The 18,697-nt window shown below is 43.8% G+C and overlaps 1 pseudogene; it reads right to left on the bottom strand.

Moving 5' to 3' along the window:
- Positions 1-61: 61 nt before the first annotated feature.
- On the bottom strand, positions 62-2,352 carry LOC136751450 (putative nuclease HARBI1; annotated as a pseudogene).
- Between the last annotated feature and the right edge of the window lie 16,345 nt (positions 2,353-18,697).

The following is an 18,697-nucleotide window of genomic DNA, read 5'->3' as shown; positions in this document are numbered from 1 at the left end:
TTCCATGTTTATGGCCTTTAGTGAAACCTGTAAAATTATGTTTTGTATCCCCTTTCAGGTGGATGTCAAAGAGGTATACAAGCGCCATCTGGAAGTGGAAATTGAAAAATCGAAACTCCAGATGGAGCATATCAAATTGAAGGAGCGAAAGAAGAGTTGGAGATCACTTTACTGGAGCACCAGTTAAAGGTGGGAACACTGAACCTTGTTCTACAATGGTATGAAATAATGTGAAAGGACATCCAGTTGATAATGCCTTTTTTTTTTTTTTTCAGCAAATCAACAACAAATAAAAGTGCCTTCTTCACAGTCTCAAGTTGTCTTTGTCACAAAGCATCATGCAGCACAGACTTATTTGTTGGGGGGGTGAAATTAACAGAATCTTTTACATTAAGGTTACACTTGAAAATGATTGTTGGCAATAGTGCCTCGCACAGCCCTACCATGTATGTGGTCCTGGATGTGGCCAGTGGGGTCATCATCAATAGCCAATGGAGCAATAGGGGGGCACTCTCTCTCCTTATTACTGCAATGTTATGGAGGACCACACATCATGCCCAGTGTCATCTCCACCCTGGCTCTTGGCATGGGCTGTGTTGAAGAGCATCTGGGTTCCAGGAGCAGGGTCAGGATATGGGGTCATTGGAAAGGGCAGGCAGGGGTACCCCCTATCCCCAAGCAGATATCCATTAAAGTGCCCTATATTGTCACAGAACACAATTACCATAGGTTGCACAATTTGTATACATTTTACTGTTCTCTGCCTATATGGTTGATTCTGTTGCAGAATACTTTGCATATATCAGTCCAAGAAGTAGGATTGAAAACCTACTGCTTGGTTTCAAATTAGCAATGTGTCACTATCAAGATATACCTTGCTGAAATCTCTGGTACAATGTGCACTCTCGGAAAATGCACGAATCATGCATAGACCCAGCCACTTGGCTTCCACATTTGTGATCAGCTGCTGTGCATCACAAATGATCTAACCAGAGGAGGAAAAAGCTGTGAGTGAAATGACATTTTGAAATTAAGGTGTAATTTTGACAGGGTTAACATACAAAGGACTCAATTGGTACCTCCACATTAATGCTGTGAAAGGATTTCCTATTCACAAAATCAGCCTCATTGGGTCCAGGGGGAGCTTTGATGGGAAGATGGGTTCCATCAATGCACCCAATCACGTTTGGAAATCCTGAGGAATGCATTGAGTTTCATAATTTATGCATACACAATTTCAGACTGACAAAATTGTCTGTGGAAATTTGTGGCCCCCTACATGGATCATAGGCAACTGTACAATACCTGCAATTCTGTAGAACTCCTCTCTAATGGCATCCGGGGATTTGTGGCCACGGAATGTAACAAAAATGTGCAAAAAATGCTTTAATGCAACACACACTCTTCTAATGGCCCTGCATACCGTGGCTTTTCTGATGTGTTTTGCATCACCTATATTGTACAGAAAGCTTCCATTGGCAAAAAATCTAAGGGCAATGCACAGTGTCTGTATCGGCGTGAGTGCAAATCCGCCTTGTGTGACGTTGGAAATGTGTAGATTGCTGAGATAAATGATTGACTGTGCAGAAAAACAATAACGCTCATAAAGATATAGCTCTGAATGAGACAGGACATCTATTCGAGGTTTAACAATTCTTTCACGGCGCGCACCTATGCCAATTGGATTTTCTTCAAACGGACAGGCCATGACGTCAAGGGACTGATTGGTTGACAACCCATGTTTATATGTGATTGGTCAGGCTTAGCTCAAGTTTACCAGCCAGATAGCAGGTTAGCTTCAGAGGGTGTGTTGTCATAGTTACCGATATAGAATTACTTTGATCTCGGTTTGTAGAACAGCAAATTCAGGATTTCCTCAAATTCTGGCTCAACAGATCTCGATTACTTGCTAATCCCGCTTTCTGGAATACCCCCCAGGGCTTCAGATTTGTGTTTGTATTTATTTATTTTTCCCCCACTGTTTTGTGAGGTGGACCAGTGGTTTTATTTATTTTTATTTTTGTGTAAACCTCCTCAGCATTTATCATTGAAAAGATGTGTTTCCTTGGCCCTTTTGTCTGTCTCCACTGTGTTCTGCCCTGGAAGCTGTGCTTGCAGTGTGAAAGTTCACATATATATACACATACACAGATGGGTGACAAATTTAAGGAAAAACCTGAATAAATGAGTGGAGGAACATAATGAATGCAGATGCCTCCAAACAGGTGTACTGCATGATGCAAGTAAGCAATTAACATCCTATCATGCTCTATGGCCGAGTGCATGTGTGGCATACAACAAGAGAATGGTACAGGCCTAACTGCTTGAACCCTACAGCGAGGGGGTCCGGAAGGTTTGTTATGCTGGGGGGGGGGGGCATTTACTTGCATGGTTTGGGTCCACTTGTACCAGTAGAGGGAACTTTCACTGCAAATCATTACAAAGTTATTCTGAGTGATCACCTTAATCCTATGGTGAAACATTTCTATCCTGATGGGAGTGGTCTCTTCCAGGATGACAATACCCCCATCCACAGGGCACTAAGGGGTCACTGAATGATTTGATGAAATGTGAATCATATGCTGTGGCTTTCGCAGTCACCAGATCTCAAACCAATTGAACAACTATGGGAGATTACAGAGTAATAGAGTAATGTGAAATCACTGAATATATATTTTTAGCATTTTTTTTATTTAATTTTTTCAGTTGTGACTGTTCTCCACTTTTCTTGTGTTTTCCTAAAGGTAATTGATATCTTGTGAGATTGCTAGACGAACACAGGTTTGGTTCCCACATTTCCATGTATTTGTTTAATTCCACCACCACACCTGCTTCAACTTAATAAGGTATTTATTAGCTTATCCAGGTGTGCTAGTGGTGGAATTTAACAAATACATGGAAAAGGTTGGGGTGCCTCAAGGAGAGGTTTGGGAACCAAATTTGTCTTCATCTAGCCATCTCACAAGATATCAATTCGTTTGGAAATGGCTAAGCTAACACAGTTTGACAGCCATAAAAACATAGTTTTGTATCAACAAGGCAAATCTCAGTGAGCAATAGCCCGCCCAACCGAATTGTCAAGCTGCCATAAAGGAATTTGAAGAAACTGGAAGAAAAGTTGAAGAGTGAAAACACAGTGGAAGACCCAAAAAGCTGACTGCATCTGATGAACATTACTTAAAGGTTACTTCCTAGAGGACTTAAAGGACATAGAGGACTTACCTACGGCACTCGGCCTATGGCCTCGTGCCTGCGACCGAATCACAGCAGTGCTGATGTAGGGCCATATCGCACTCTTGCTCGTGTGATATTGCTTAAATAACACTTGCTAGTAGAGACAGTGTGCTGGAGCATCGTTTTCAAATTAATCAATCACATATGCAATAACATGGCAGCTAATGGGGATCTGTATAAACACATGAGAAGGGGTGTTATATGGTGACACATTATTGCTCTTCATACTCCTCTTCCTCTTAAGTGCTACTCCCTTCTCTGGGTTTCTGCATGTCATTAAAAGGATTTACTGAGAGTGGTGCTCTTGAGCAATGAGCGAGTAAGATACGTTCTCTGTAAGCTCCCGCAAATGCTTCAAGGGTTAGAAAAGTTTTTTTTAGTATTCCTTTACTTTGAAAAACTCATTTCAGTGCCGTTATATTTACTGACTCACCCGAAGTCTGTTTACATTATTAAAAAGCCCAGTACAAGAGGAAAGAGAGACCCGTCTAAGGAAGGCCAAGCCGCACCGCTCTCTACTAATGAACAACCTCAGGATTATTGGAATCGGAGAGGGCTTAGAGGGGCCCAGACTGACTGAGTTTATAGCTCAAATGCTTAAGGACATCCTTTCAATGGAGGAAAAAACACTCCTTGATCGAGCCCACCGATCTCTCCAGCCAAGACCAAAGCGGGGCGAAAATCTCCGACCCTTCATTTTAAGAGTGCACTACTACCACGTCCGTGAAGAGATTCTCTGCCGAGCTAGAGGAATCAACCCCTTGCTGTTCCACGGTCAGAGGATCCTCATCTTTCCCGATTATGTGCCATCGGTTGCTAAACGGCGAGCTGCATTTGCGAAGGTGAAGCGTCTTTTGCTAGACTACCCTGAAGTGAAATATGGTCTGCTCTTTCCAGCCCGACTCAGACTGACCCACAATGGATCCGAGTGTTTTTTCACCGATCCTGAGGCTGCAATATCTTTTGTGAATCAAAACATCATTGCCACCCAAGCTACTTGACTGGTGTTGTTTCTGGACCTGCAACATATCTTTATGGTACTGTAAGTAATGGATATATGTGATTAAGTATGACATCATAATATGTTTTATTAGGACCTTTGTCCTGTATACTGCATAGACATCAGAGTTATTTGTTTCTTTATTTTTCTGTTTTCCTTTCCCTAGGACTAGAGTGCGCGTTGAGTGTGTCTTTTGTTAAATTCTGCGTCATATGTCTTCGACAAAAAATACAAGGGAATACTAATTGAATGCTTTGGTTTGTCAATCATACGGTGCATTGGTCATATAACCACTTTTCCTTTATCCTGTTTACAGTTACTGGTGAATAGATATTCTGATGTCTCCTTGCCTTCGGTCAGGCATAGGAGTTCAAGCATATTCAAAGTACTTTTGAGTACAGAACTTTTGCGTTTCTTTCCTTTTTCCTTTTTCTTTTCTTGTTACTTGTTTTACTGCTATTTAGCTGTTATTGCTAGTGTTAGTACTGTATTTCCTAGTATTTAAGTTTACTACAGGTGAAAGCAATGGTGATATTGTTGTCATTACTATTACTATTATTATTAATAATATCATTACTGTCACCACTATTTAATTTCATATAATACTGGTATTGGCATTGTTTATATGTATTGTCTATGTCAATAGATATGTTTTTAGGGCTGTTCTGCCTTTGATTGTGTATGTATATGTATACATATATATAATTTCAGTGATAATTGCGGGGCTGTGGGCACATCTCAGAGAATGCACGAGGTACGCGGTGTGCGTGTTCTGAGTTTAAGCTTGCATCTCGTTTGGGGAGGTGTTTTGGGGTGGGGTGTGGGATGTAGAGAGCTGAGCTTCTCTTCTTCATGTTTATTTTTGTTTTTCTTTCTCTCTTTTTGTTGTGTTATTCACCGTTGTGGGCTTTCAGGGGGGATCGGGATATTACAATTTTATCTGACATTGTGGGTCTTCTACACATCTTGCAGTTTTCACCTCTTTTCCATACATTTTTAATTTTTGTTTCCAATCATAAATGTTAGGGACGCAAAATGGTAAATCTAAGGGGGTTGTAAAATAAATTATATTAGCTGGAATGTCAAGGGGCTCAATCATCCAATCAAATGTAAGAAGGTGTTGTCCCATCTTCAGAATTTAAAAGTAAGTATTGCTTTTCTTCAAGAAACCCATCTCAGATCAACAGACCATTTTAGAATTCGTAGGGATTGGGTTGGTCAATCTTTTCATTCTAATTCTCAAACCAAATCCAGAGGTGCTGCAATCCTTATTCACAAGTTTACTCCTTTTAGTGCTTCCCACGTAGTAGCCGATCCTAAAGGGCGTTATATCATTGTTACAGGCACCCTGTTTAATACACCACTGGTCTTGGCATGTGTATATGCCCCTAACTGGGATGACACTCAGTTTATTTCAAACTTTTTAGCTTTGTTACCTGATTTGAATTCGCATTACCTCATTTTAGGTGGAGACTTTAATTGCACTTTATCTCCCTCTTTGGATCGCTCTTCTTCAAAAACTGTAGGACCTTCCAAATGTGCTGCTCTTATTAAATCTTTCCTTGAGAAATACACAATATGCGACCCATGGCGTTTTTTTAACCCTACGTCCCGTCAATATTCTTTCTTTTCCCATGTTCATAAGACCTACTCATGCATAGATTATTTTTTTATAGACAAAACAGTCCTGCCTTTAGTTCAGGATTGTACTTACCATGGCATTGTTATTTCTGACCACTCTAGTTTTGGAACTCAATGCTCCTCAACAGTCTTCTGTCCACAGTCAATGGCGACTTGACCCACTTTTACTGTCCAATCAAGATTTTATTAAGTTGATTACTTCTGAAATAACATTTTTTTAAACACTAATACCACACCAGGGATCTCTCATTCCACTCTTTGGGAAACCCTAAAAGCTTACATATGTGGACAGATTATTACAGCTAAAGTAAACAGAAACCGCTCTAAACGGCTATGTGAACTAACAGAGCTTATCTCAAAATTGGACCAGCAATATGTTAATTCCCCATCCCCAGTTCTTTACAAACAGCGTTTATCACTACAGACTGAATTTGACCTTCTTTCCACAAAAAGAGCGGAAAAATTATTGCTTAAAGCTCGATATACAGTCTATGAACATGGAGACAAGGCCAGTAGACTCCTTCCCCATCAGATTCGTAAGTCAGAGGCCTCTCGCCTTATCCCCCAAATTCAACTATCATCAGGCATAATTACTGTTGATCATAAGGAGATTAATGATCAATTCCTAAACTTTTATTCATCACTTTATACTTCTGAATCTCCATTGGATCCCTCGTTAATTGACACATTTTTTGAAAATGTTGAATTCCCAACTCTTGACCAGTTGTCCAAAGATCACCTGGATGAAACCTTTTCATTAGATGAGATTACACTTGTAATTTCTTCATTGAAAAGTGGTAAATCTCCTGGCCCAGATGGGCTCCCCATTGAATTTTCTAACTTGCTCTCTCCTGTACTAAGCTCTATGTTTTCAGAATCATCAAACCTCGTTAGCTTTACCTCCAACACTGCATCAGGCCTCAATCTCTCTGCTTCTCAAAAAAAATAAAGATCCTTTGGAGTGTACCTCATACCACCTTATATCTCTTTTAAATGCTGACTATAAAATTCTTGCCAAATTGCTAGTATGCCGCCTTGAAGGCTTGCTCCCTCATATAATATCTGCAGACCAAACTGGATTTATAAAGAACAGACACTCTTTTTTTAACCTCCGACGCCTTTTTAATATTATATACTCCCACCCTTCTCCTATACCTGAAATACTGGTTTCATTAGATGCAGATAAAGCATTCGACCGTGTTGAGTGGGATTACCTCTTTAAAACGCTTCAGAAATTTGAGTTTGGTCCTAATTTTATTTCATGGATAAAAGTTTTATATTCCTCCCCTGTTGCTTCAGTATGTACTAATAATTTTACCTCTAACTATTTTTCACTTCAGCGCGGTACAAGACAGGGTTGTTCTCTTTCCCCCGTTATTTGCACTTGCTATTGAACCACTTTCTGTTGCATTGCGTGGAGATCGGGCCATTTCGGGTGTGGTTCGAGAGGGGTGGGAGCAGAAAGTTTCCTTTTACGCAGATGATTTACTCCTCTTCATTTCTGACCCTGCCTCATCCCTGCCCCAAGCCCTTTCTGTTTTAGAACAATTTGGGAAAATCTCGGGTTACAAACTAAATCTTCACAAGAGTGAAGTTTACTTATTTGGGTATCATAGTAACTCGTAATTACAAAGATCTTTTTAAAACTAATTTCACCCCCTTAACAGATAGCATGAAACAAGATTTTGCACGTTGGTCTTCACTTTTCCTTTCACTTACTGGGTGGATAAATACTGTCAAAATGAATATACTTCCAAAGTTTTTGTATATTTTCCAGTGCATTCCAATTTTTATTCCCAAATCTTTCTTTTATTTATTAGATCAAAGTATTTTGTCATTTATTTGGAACAAAAAAATCCCTCGCATTGGTAATACCCATCTTCAGAGATCTAAGGCTTCAGGAGGCTTAGCATTACCTAATTTTCAATTCTATTATTGGGACGCTAATTTCTGAAATTTGCTTTATTGGATGCAATCCCATTTTAGGCATGACAATCCAGCTTGGATTCTCATGGAAGCCGCTTCCTGTAAACCAGTTTCTTTATCAGCTCTGTTGTGCTCCTCCTTCCCACTTTCTTTCGCTAAGCTCAGCACCAACCCTCTTATTAGACAGTGTCTTAGGATTTGGATTCAGTTCAGAAAGTCTTTTGGTCTAAAGTCACTATCTGTGCATGCACCATTATATGGTAACTACCTTTATCCTCCTTCTCTGGGGGATGGAGCCTTCCATAATTGGCACACTAGTGGTCTTAAGTATATGAATCAGTTATACATTAATAATAAATTTGCCTCTTTTACACAGCTTTGTCAAAAATTTGGCCTTCCCCAAAATATTTTTTTTCGATACTTACAGGTACGGAGTTTTGTCCAGACCAAGAACGCCACAATTTCCATGTATACCTCCTAAATCTGCTGTTGATTCCATATTAGACTTATACTCTGAACCCAAGGGTGCTATATCTAGAATATATTCTATTATTTCTTTCCTGTCACCCCCTTCTCTCTCCTCTATTAACAATCTCTGGGAGCATGACCTTTGTGTAGAGTTACAGGGGGATGTTTGGGATTCCATACTGAGGAGGGTACACTCTTCTTCAATTTGTGCCAGACATGGGCTAATGCAATTTGAAATTGTACATCGCTTACATTGGTCCAGGGTTTAACTTTCAAAAATTTACCCAGAAGTTGATCCCACCTGTATTAGATGTAAACAAGATCCGGCTTCACTTTTTCATTTATTCTGGTCTTGCCCCAAACTTGCCCCTTTTTGGAACAGAATTTTTGACACTCCCTCTAAAATATTTGAACTACCCATTGCCTCTCTATTAGCACTTTTAGGAGTAGTGTCTGAAAACACCCCTTTGAACAGACTCCAATTGGATAGTTTAGCCTTTACCATATTGTTAGCCAGACACCTTATTTTATTCAATCCCGCAAAACAGACACGATGGGTGTACGAACAGGGCGTGTAACTCGCTCACGCGTTGTGCAGAGGTGATTGCCAGCAAAAATGCAGTCTTAAGTGACACCAGCTTCAGCTCAGCTGAGTTCAGTGGCTCAAATGGGGCTTGGGAAAGTGCGTCCAGCACTACATCAAGGCGCCATGCGGGCAGTGAAAGGGTTCGAGGAGGCCGTAGCCGTCGAGCTCCCTTTAGAAACTGCACAGACAGAAAATGAGACCCAGGAGGCTCGCCATCAATCCGAACATGACGTGGAGATGACTGCCAGATACACTTTGAGCGTGGACAGGGACTTGCCCTGGTCCAACAGCTCTTGTAGAATTTGCATTATGACCCCGATGGGGCAATTAATTGGGTCTTGACCGCCGCCTTGGCACCAGGTGCTAAACGTCCGCTAGCGGTAGGAATACTGCGACCTCGTAGAGGGAACTCTCACCGACTGAATAGTGGCCACTACCGTGTCTGACAGACCCCAAGCAATCAATCGCTCCCGCTCAGGGGCCAGGCCCAAAGCTGGAAGAGGCCTGGATTGGGGTACCAAAGCGTGCCCTGCACCTGGGACAACAAGTCCGCTCCCACTTGGAGCTGCCAAGGCTCTCCTTGGAGGAGGGCGATCAGGTTCGCAAACCAGAATCTGCGAGACACCGTGGGGCTATCAGCAGGACTGTCGCTCGTTCCCTCCTGACCTTCTCCAGGACCACCGGGAGAAGGGGGAACGGTGGGAACGCGTAAAGGAGACAGCGCGGCCATGTGTGGGCTAGCGCGTCGATCCCTAGGGTTCCTGAGTGGTCTCAGACAGAGAACCATAGTGGGCAGTGTGTGGACTCTGCCGAGGCAAAGAGATCCACGTCCGACCTGCCGAACCGGCTCCACAGTCGTTGTACCACAAGCGGGTGGAGGTGCCATTCTGAGACAGGGGGGCCTCCCCGAGAGAGGAGGTCTGCCACCTTGTTGGATAGGCCTGGGAGGTGAACTGCTCTGATGCAGCGGAACCGTGGCTGCGCCCACAGAAGCAGACGGAGACGGAGACCTCCTTGCCTGTTGATATAGGCAACCGCTGTGTTGTCCGTCCGGACCAGCACACATCTGTCCCGCAGGACTGGCAGGAAATGAGACAGTCCAAGGAGTACTGTGTGGAACGAAAGTTAGAAATTCTTTCTCTAATACCTGTTTATCTCTCTTGTATACTTAAGAAAGATAAGGTCAAGCTAGAAGGTCAGGCCAGAAGGTAGCTTGATTTCTGTTTGTTATTTACGATGAGAATCTTGGAGACAATGTCAAACAGTATGATTTAAGTGCCTGCTCCCTAATCCATGTGTTGATCTATGAACTCTGTCCTATAATGATATATATTCTGCTTAGCTAACTTTTAAGATAACATAGTAATGACTTTCTGATTATAACCAGCTCTTTGATTTTTGTGTATAAAAGCCCTGACTGTTAAAATGAAGGCAGAGCGACTTTGGGACTTTGGGACTTTTGCTCCTCAACCCTGCTTGGAGGCGTCTGTCATAATGACTGCTCGGTGGTAAACTGGCCCCAGGGGCACACCGAGGATCAAATTGTGGGGGCTCCGCCACCAACGGAGCGCCTTCCAGCACACCGGAGTGACTGTGACTCGGTGTGCTCGATTGCGGTGAGGGTGCATCCTGAGAGACCTGAACCACCACTGCAACGGCCTCAACTGGAGGAGGGTCTGTGATGCAGCCGCTAGGAGGCCCAGCAGCCTCTAGCAAAGGGACACCCTGACATGAGCTCTCAGTCGGAAGAGGGAGAGACACGTGTGTATTGAGGCAACTCTCTCTGGCACCAGCGTGGCGAATCGAGGCGCAGTCCGAGGAACCGGGCCTGCTGAGTTGGCATCAGGCGGCTCTTCTCTCGATTTACCTGAAGGCCCAATTCGGAGAGGCGGGCTAAAATCAGGTCCATGTATATCCGAACCTGCTCCCTCGAATGTGAGAACAAACCAGCCAGTCGTCTAGATAATTGAGGACGCGGACCCCCTGGCAACGCAAGGGGGCTAGCACGACGTCCATGCACTTGGAAAAAGTGTGTGGCGCTAGCAACAGGCCGGAGGGGAGAACAGCAAACTCGAACGCTTAGCCCTTGAAGGCAAAGCAGAGAAACTTCCTGTGCACCTGCGGGAGTAAGCATCTTTCAGATCCACTGTGGTGAACCAGTCGCCGGGCTTGATGGCCTGGGACATGGTGCGCAGGTTGAGCATCTTGAAGCGCAGCATCTTGAGGTGGTGGTTCAGGTGCCTCAGATCCAAGATGGGGCGGAAACCGCCATCATTCTAGGGCACAAGGAAGTATGGGGAATAAAATCCCTAATGCTGCCCCGGCGGGGCACACTGCAACGGGTACACACCATGCCCTGGAATTGCAGGGAGTAGCCAACTGATATAATTTGGAGCACTCAAGTGTCTTGGGTGCACAGTTGCCAATTGGAGAGTTGCTGGGGGGTGTAAGCGTGGGCCAGAGGCTGCTGGAACACCTCAGGGGCGGGGCTCGGGTGGTGGAGGAGGTGGGGTCGGGCCGGGTGCCCTCCTACCACGAGCTGCCGTGGGCCGCGAGCCTGGGGGGGTTCCTGCCTGCCAGTGAGGCACTGGCGGAGATCGGCAGGTGGGCGGGGCTGTGACCTGGACTGTGGTCCGGCCTGCATTGCTGAACCTGAGGTGCCACTGGGTACATTCAGGCCAGCTGCAGGGACTGCTCCCTCTCCTGAAAAGTGCGCGATAGCATCTCCTCCACAGAGGGGCCAAAAAGTAAAGCCTGGTGAGATAGGGGCGTCCATGAGGCAAGTTCTGTCCGCCTCAGGGACCCGCAATGCCTGGGACAGCCAAAGCTGGCGGCGCGCCGTCACAATGGCTACCAAGGATAGCCCTGTCGCACTTGCCCCCTGGCGCATCACCGTGACCAGCTGATCCGCCGCCGCTGCTATCTCCGAGATAGGAGGCGGGGTGGGTGATGCGCCATGTTGCTCCGAGGGCTCCACCAGCTGGCTTTCCGTATTTTGGAGGCGAGCCGCTTGGGCTCCAGCCTCATATGCCCTACGGAGCAGCGTCTCCGTGACGCAACACTGCCTGTTGGGGCAGGCCAGGTTGCATGGGGAGGGAGCCCGGGGGCATCGCTCCACCGCTCTTCCTTGTTGTTTGCATGGCGGCGCGCACCGCGGGCACATCAGGCAGGAGCGGCGCGGCTGTCGCGGGGGGGGCAGCTGCCGTGGCAGGTGCGGGAGCGACAGCCGGCGCAGCAGCGGGAGTAGGTGGGGACGCCGGCGCAGGAGGCGTGGCTGTCCCCAGCACTACCATCCTGAAGGAGGAGACAGAGGGGCTCAGGGAGAGACGGAGCCAGCCAGCCGAAATACGCAGTTTGAATGTTTATTACATACAGACACAGAGAGCTTACGTTCCTGAGTCCAGCAAAGAGGCAAAAGAGGACGAACCTGCACTGACATCACGTTTTATAGAACAGGTAGTGGGAAGGGACCTGTTCTGAGTGACGAGCACAAGGGCCAATGGCAGCTTTGATAGAGTGACGTTTCGATTGGGTTCTCGAAATGCGCAGAAACCCCTCCCCCTTGGGCAATGCTTCCGACTTGAAAGATAACATTCTATACTACATGGCACCCTTTCTTGTCCTATGTTGAGCAACTCAGTCCCCAGTGCCTCTCAGAGGACTAAATGTGTTCTCAGTCCAGACCCGTCCTGTGGCTCTGTATGGTGTTTTTTTTTTTTGTGTGCTATTATTAACATTTGTGGGATTGACTGTGGAGTGTATAATTATTTGTTTATTTATCTTAAGTGCTGCATTGCGTACTGTGGCATTCCATGAGGATAATCTCTAATCAGTCCCTCTGTCATTGATCATTGTTTTATGTTTGTGCTATTTGTCTGTTGTTTTGTTAAAAAAAATGAATGATTATTGTTGTTATTTTGTTTTGGGACATATATGGAAAAACTGAATAAAAAGATTTGAGAAAAAAAAAGGATTTACTCGGATTTGCTAGATATTCATAGAGTAAGAGTTATGGTGTGTGGTTGGGTAAAAAATATATAATCTCTAGGACTGATGACAGACAGTAATGTCCTTTCCATTGGTCAATACCATGCAAGCCAGCAAAGACGCGATGTTAACAAACCACACGTTTCTCTTCAGCAGAAAATCTGTCTCTATCGCAGATCGTTTCCCCATAAATTAATACTTTGTAATTGATGCAATTGATGAATACTTATCTAACAAAACAACTTTGTTAAATAAATATCTATGTAAAAATACATTATTAGAAGCCATATGGAAATGGCAACTCTCACGCATGTCGTGTCAGACTCTTGTATTATTGTTTATTGTCACAAAGGTTGTCACAACTATAAGGTTGTGATTATTTGTTTTATAAAGGAATATTTTGCAATCACAGCTGTATTTGCCCAACCAATATGTTTTTATTTTTTATACATTTTCATTCAATTGCCAGTTTAGCAATGTGAGCTGCAATGAAAATGCCTTACATTAGCATCCTTGTGGCAATGTTTTCCGGTCATAACAGTGAAATACAAAAATGTATAAGACCTATCTATCTAGCTAATTTATACAATCTACTTGACTAAACGATTGACTTTTTCACATTTCCAAACCACACTCCACACAGACTGCCCATCTGCGTTCAGACAACTGTGCGTTCAAGTTACAGCAAATACAAAATAAATGGCTGTGTATGTATTAATGTGTTTGTTGCGGTCCTCTTTCCTTTTCTGTCATATTATAATTCTGAAACACTTTGATCCAGGTCATTAAAAAGTCAGTAATTATGACTATGAAAAGTAATTAAAAGTCATTTTTTTCCACATCCTTAACCACGTTATATTGCTCTTCATGAAATATGTCCTCCTGGACCGAAAACTGTCCCAAAAAAAAAAAAACATGATATTGCGGTTTGCCAAATCAACTAACATACCAACATTACAACGTCAACAAAGTAGCCTAATTTGTATTTTGAAATATACCGACAAATACTCTATCAGAAACTAAAAGCTGAGTTCCCATACACTTGTTGGCTACCCGCCAAAGTGGCTAGTAAGATTGACAGATTTACCCACCACGGGCTAAATCTACCCGCATTTGGCAGGTGGCGGGTGTTAATTTTATTCTCTGGGTGTGTTTCAGCTAAAAAAACATTCTTGCAGAAAGGCAACAAGCAGAAGAAATTGCAGCACACAGAAGACCACATGGCTGGAGCGACAACCAGTGGCAGAAAGTCTTATGGAGCGAAGAGTCCAAATTTGAAACTTTTGGTTCAAAAAGATGCCAGTATTTCAGAAGAAGAGTTGGCGAGAAGTACACTGATACTTGTTTGCAGCCTTCTGTGAAGCATGGTGGTGGCTCTGTCAAGGTCTGGGGGTGCATTTCAGCCAATGGTGTAGGGGATGTGGTTAAAATCGATGGAATTATGTATACTGAGGAATATAAACAGATATATAATACATCATGAAGTACCCTCAGGAAAACGACTGTTTGGCAAAACTTAATCTTTCAGCAAGATAATGACTCTGCAAACATGATTAAGACTCACCTGGAGTGGAAGTCTGCAGATGGAAACCTCACAGTATTAGATTCACCACCTCAGAGCCCTGACCTCGACATAATTGAAGCTGTGTGTTACCACTTGGACAAGGAAAAGAACAAAAAGCTTCGAAGGTTTTACCACCGGACTACTTGAAAAACTTTCACGATAGACTACCAAAGCAAACTGCTTCAGTTTTGCATTCTAAGGGAGGCCACACAAAATACAGACTTGTTTTAAAAACACAAGATGTTTTTATTACTTTTTATTGTATTCATGTTTCTTTGTGTTATATATTTGTTATATATTGCTTTTTCAAACAAATAAAAACTTCCTGCTCGGATAAAGGGCATTTAACATAATTTTCTCTGGTGGCCTAAGACCTTTGCACAGTGTATATACAGCTCTGGAAAAAATTGAGACCACTGCAAAATTATCAGTTTGTCTGGTTTTACTATTTATAGGTATGCATTTGGGTTCTATAAACTACTGACAACATTTCTCCCAAATTCCAAATAAAAATATTGTCATTTATAGCATTTATTTGCAGAAAATGAAAACTGACAAATGACAAAAAAGATGCAGTGTTGTCATATCTGTAATAGTGCAAAGAAAATACAGTGAGGGAAAAAAGTATTTGATCCCCTGCTGATTTTGTACGTTTGCCCACTGACAAAGAAATGATCAGTCTATAATTTTAATGGTAGGTGTATTCTAACAGTGAAAGACAGAATAACAGCAAAAAAATCCAGAAAAACTAATTTCAAAAAAGTTATAAATTGATTTGCATGTTAATGAGGGAAATAAGTATTTGATCCCCTATCAATCAGCAAGATTTCTGGCTCCCAGGTGTCTTTTATACAGGTAACGAGCTGAGATTAGGAGCACTCTCTTAAAGGGAGTGCTCCTAATCTCAGCTCGTTACCTGTATAAAAGACACCTGTCCACAGAAGCAATCAATCAATCAGATTCCAAACTCTCCACCATGGTCAAGACCAAAGAGCTGGCCAAGGAGGTCAGGGACAAGATTGCAGACCTACACAAGGCTGGAATGGGCTACAAGACCATCGCCAAGCAGCTTGGTGAGAAATTGACAGCAGTTGGTGCGATTATTCGCAAATGGAAGAAACACAAAAAACTGTCAGTCTCCCTCGGTCTAGGGCTCCATGCAAGATCTCACCTCGTGGAGTTTCAATGATCATGAGAACAGTGAGGAATCATCCCAGAACTACACGGGAGGATCTTGTTAATGATCTCAAGGCAGCTGGGACCATAGTCACCAAGAAAACAATTGGTAACACACTACACCGTGAAGGACTGAAATCCTGCAGCGCCCGCAAGGTCCCCCTGCTCAAGAAAGCACATGTACAGGCCCATCTGAAGTTTGCCAACATCTGAATGATTCAGAGGAGAACTGGGTGAAAGTGTTGTGGACAGATAAGACCAAAATCAAGCTCTTTGGCATCAACTCAACTCGCCGTGTTTGGAGGAGGAGGAATGACCCCAAGAACACCATCCCCATCGTCAAACATGGAGGTGGAAACATTATGCTGTGGGGGTGTTTTTCTGCTAAGGGGACAGGACAACTGCACCGCATCAAAGGGATGATGGACGGGGCCATGTACCGTCAAATCTTGGGTGAGAACCTCCTTCCCTCAGCCAGGGCATTGAAAATGGGTCATGGATGGGTATTCCAGCATGACAATGACCCAAAACACACAGCCAAGGCAACAAAGGAGTGGCTCAAGAAGAAGCACATTAAGGTCCTGGAGTGGCCTAGCCAGTCTCCAGACCTTAATCCCATAGAAAATCTGTGGAGGGAGCTTAAGGTTCGAGTTGCCAAACGTCAGCCTCGAAACCTTAATGACTTGGAGAGGATCTGCAAAGAGGAGTGGGACAAAATCCCTCCTGAGATGTGTGCAAACCTGGTGGCCAACTACAAGAAACGTCTGACCTCTGTGATTGCCAACAAGGGTATTGCCATCAAGTACTAAGTCGAAGGGGTCAAATACTTATTTCCCTCATTAACATGCAAATCAATTTATAACTTTTTTGAAATGCGTTTTTCTGGATTTTGTTGTTGCTATTCTGTCTCTCACTGCTAAAATACACCTACCATTAAAATTATAGACTGATCATTTCTTTGTCAGTGGACAAACGTACAAAATCAGCAGGGGATCAAATACTTCTTTCCCCCACTGTAAGTTCATATTCATTTTTAAACAACACAATAATAATGTTTTAACTTAGGAAGAGTCCAGAAATCATTATTTGGTGGAATAACCCTGATTTTCAATCACAGCTTTCATGCGTCTTGGCATGCTCTACACCAGTCTATCACATTGATGTTGGGTGACTTTATGCCACTCCTGGTGCACAAATTCAAGCAGCTCGGCTTTGTTGATGGCTTGTGACCATCCATCTTCCTCCTGATCACATTCCAGAGGTATTCAATGGGGTTCAGGTCTGGAGATTGGGCTGGCCATGACAGGGTCTTGATCTGGTGGTCCTCCATCCACACCTTGATTGACCTGGCTGTGTGGCATGGAGCACTGTCCTGTTGGAAAAAACAATCCTCAGAGTTGAGGAAGGACAACCTTGAATGTTGCTTGATTCATACGTCTTTCGCAAAGACAAATCTGCCTGATTCCATCCTTGCTGAAGTACCCCCAGATCATCACCGATCCTCGAGCAAATTTCACAGTGGGTGCGAGACACTGTGGCTTGTAGGCCTCTCCAGGTCTCCATCTAACCATTAGACGACCAGGTGTTGGGCAAAGCTTAAAATTGGACTCATCAGAGAAAATGACCTTACTCCAGTCCTCTACAGTCCAATCCTTATGGTCTTATGCAAACCTCTGCCTGGCTCTTCTTCGCTTCTCATTGATGAAGAGCTTTTTTCTAGTTTTGCACGACTTCAGCCTTGCCCCTAGGAGTCCCCAATGTCTGCTGCTTGACCTTGTTCTTATGAACCTCCATCTTTGAAATTTTAAGGATGGAAGCAACCCAACGCTCAATGTATCCCTCTGCCAGTAAAGCCAGAACTGAACCCTACTTTTCCTCACTCAAAACTTTCCCTTTCCACTCTTTTGGCATGGTCAATAGTTATTTTTTGATTTCCAAATACTTACTAGCACTGTATTTGCCATCCAGCTGGTCCAATTGCAAGAGGATAGTGATGACCACAGCAGTGTTTTTTATATTCTTCCTTGTTAAATAAGATTTGGTTCAGGTGATCACCTAATCAGTACCTCATTCAGTAGAATCCCTGTGTTGGAATTCTACCGACACTGGAATGGAAGACTGCCATACATGTAGAGATGCTGATTTAAGAAAAATTTGCAGTGGTCTCTTAATTTTTTCCAGAGCTGTATATACACCGTTCAGCCATAACATTATGACCACTGACAGTTTGTGAAGTGAATAACACTGATAATTTTATTATCATGGCATCTGTAAGTGAGTGGGATATATTAGGCAGCAAGTGAACATTTTGTCCTCAAAGCTGATGTGTTAGAAGCAGGAAAAATGGGTAAGCGTGAGGATCTGATCGACTTTGACAAGGGCCAAATTGTGATGGCTAGATGACTGGGTCAGCACATCTCCAAAACTGCAGCTCTTGTGGGGTGGTTCCCGGTCTGCAGTGGTCAGTACCTATCAAAATTGGTCCAAGGAAGGAAAAGTGGAGAACCGGCGACAGGGTCATGGGCGGCCAAGGCTCATTGATGCACGTGGGGAGTGAAGGCTGGCCCGTGTGGTCCAATCCAACAGACAAGCTTCTGTAGCTCAAACTGCTGAAAAAGTTAATGCTGGTACTGACAGAAAGGTGTCAGAACACACAGTGCATCACAGTTTGTTGCGTATGGGGCTGCGTAGCCGCAGACCAGTCAGGGTGCCCATGCTGACCCCTGTCCACTGCCGAAAGCACCTACAATGGGCAGATGAGAATCAGAACTGCACCATGGAGCAATGGAAAAAGGTGACCTGGTCTGATGAATCATGAGTTCAAGGTGTTGACTTGGCCTCCAAATTCCCCAGATCTCAATCCAATCGAGCATCTGTGGGATGTGCTGGACAAACAAGTCCGATCCATGGAGGCCCCACCTCGCAACTTACAGGACTTAAAGGACCTGGTGCTAACGTCTTGGTGCCAGATACCTCAGCACTCCTACAGAGGTCTAGTGGAGTCCATGCCTCGACAGGCCAGGGCTGTTTTGGCAGCAAAAGGGGGACCTACAAAATATTAGGCAGGTGGTCATAATGTTATGGCTGATCGGTGTATATATACATATAGTGTTTC

This window comes from Amia ocellicauda, chromosome 6 (assembly GCF_036373705.1).
Source record: "Amia ocellicauda isolate fAmiCal2 chromosome 6, fAmiCal2.hap1, whole genome shotgun sequence".
Classification (NCBI taxonomy): Eukaryota; Metazoa; Chordata; class Actinopteri; order Amiiformes; family Amiidae; genus Amia; species Amia ocellicauda.
Note: the sequence above shows the minus strand (reverse complement) of the source record. Positions and strands in the feature narration are given on the sequence as shown.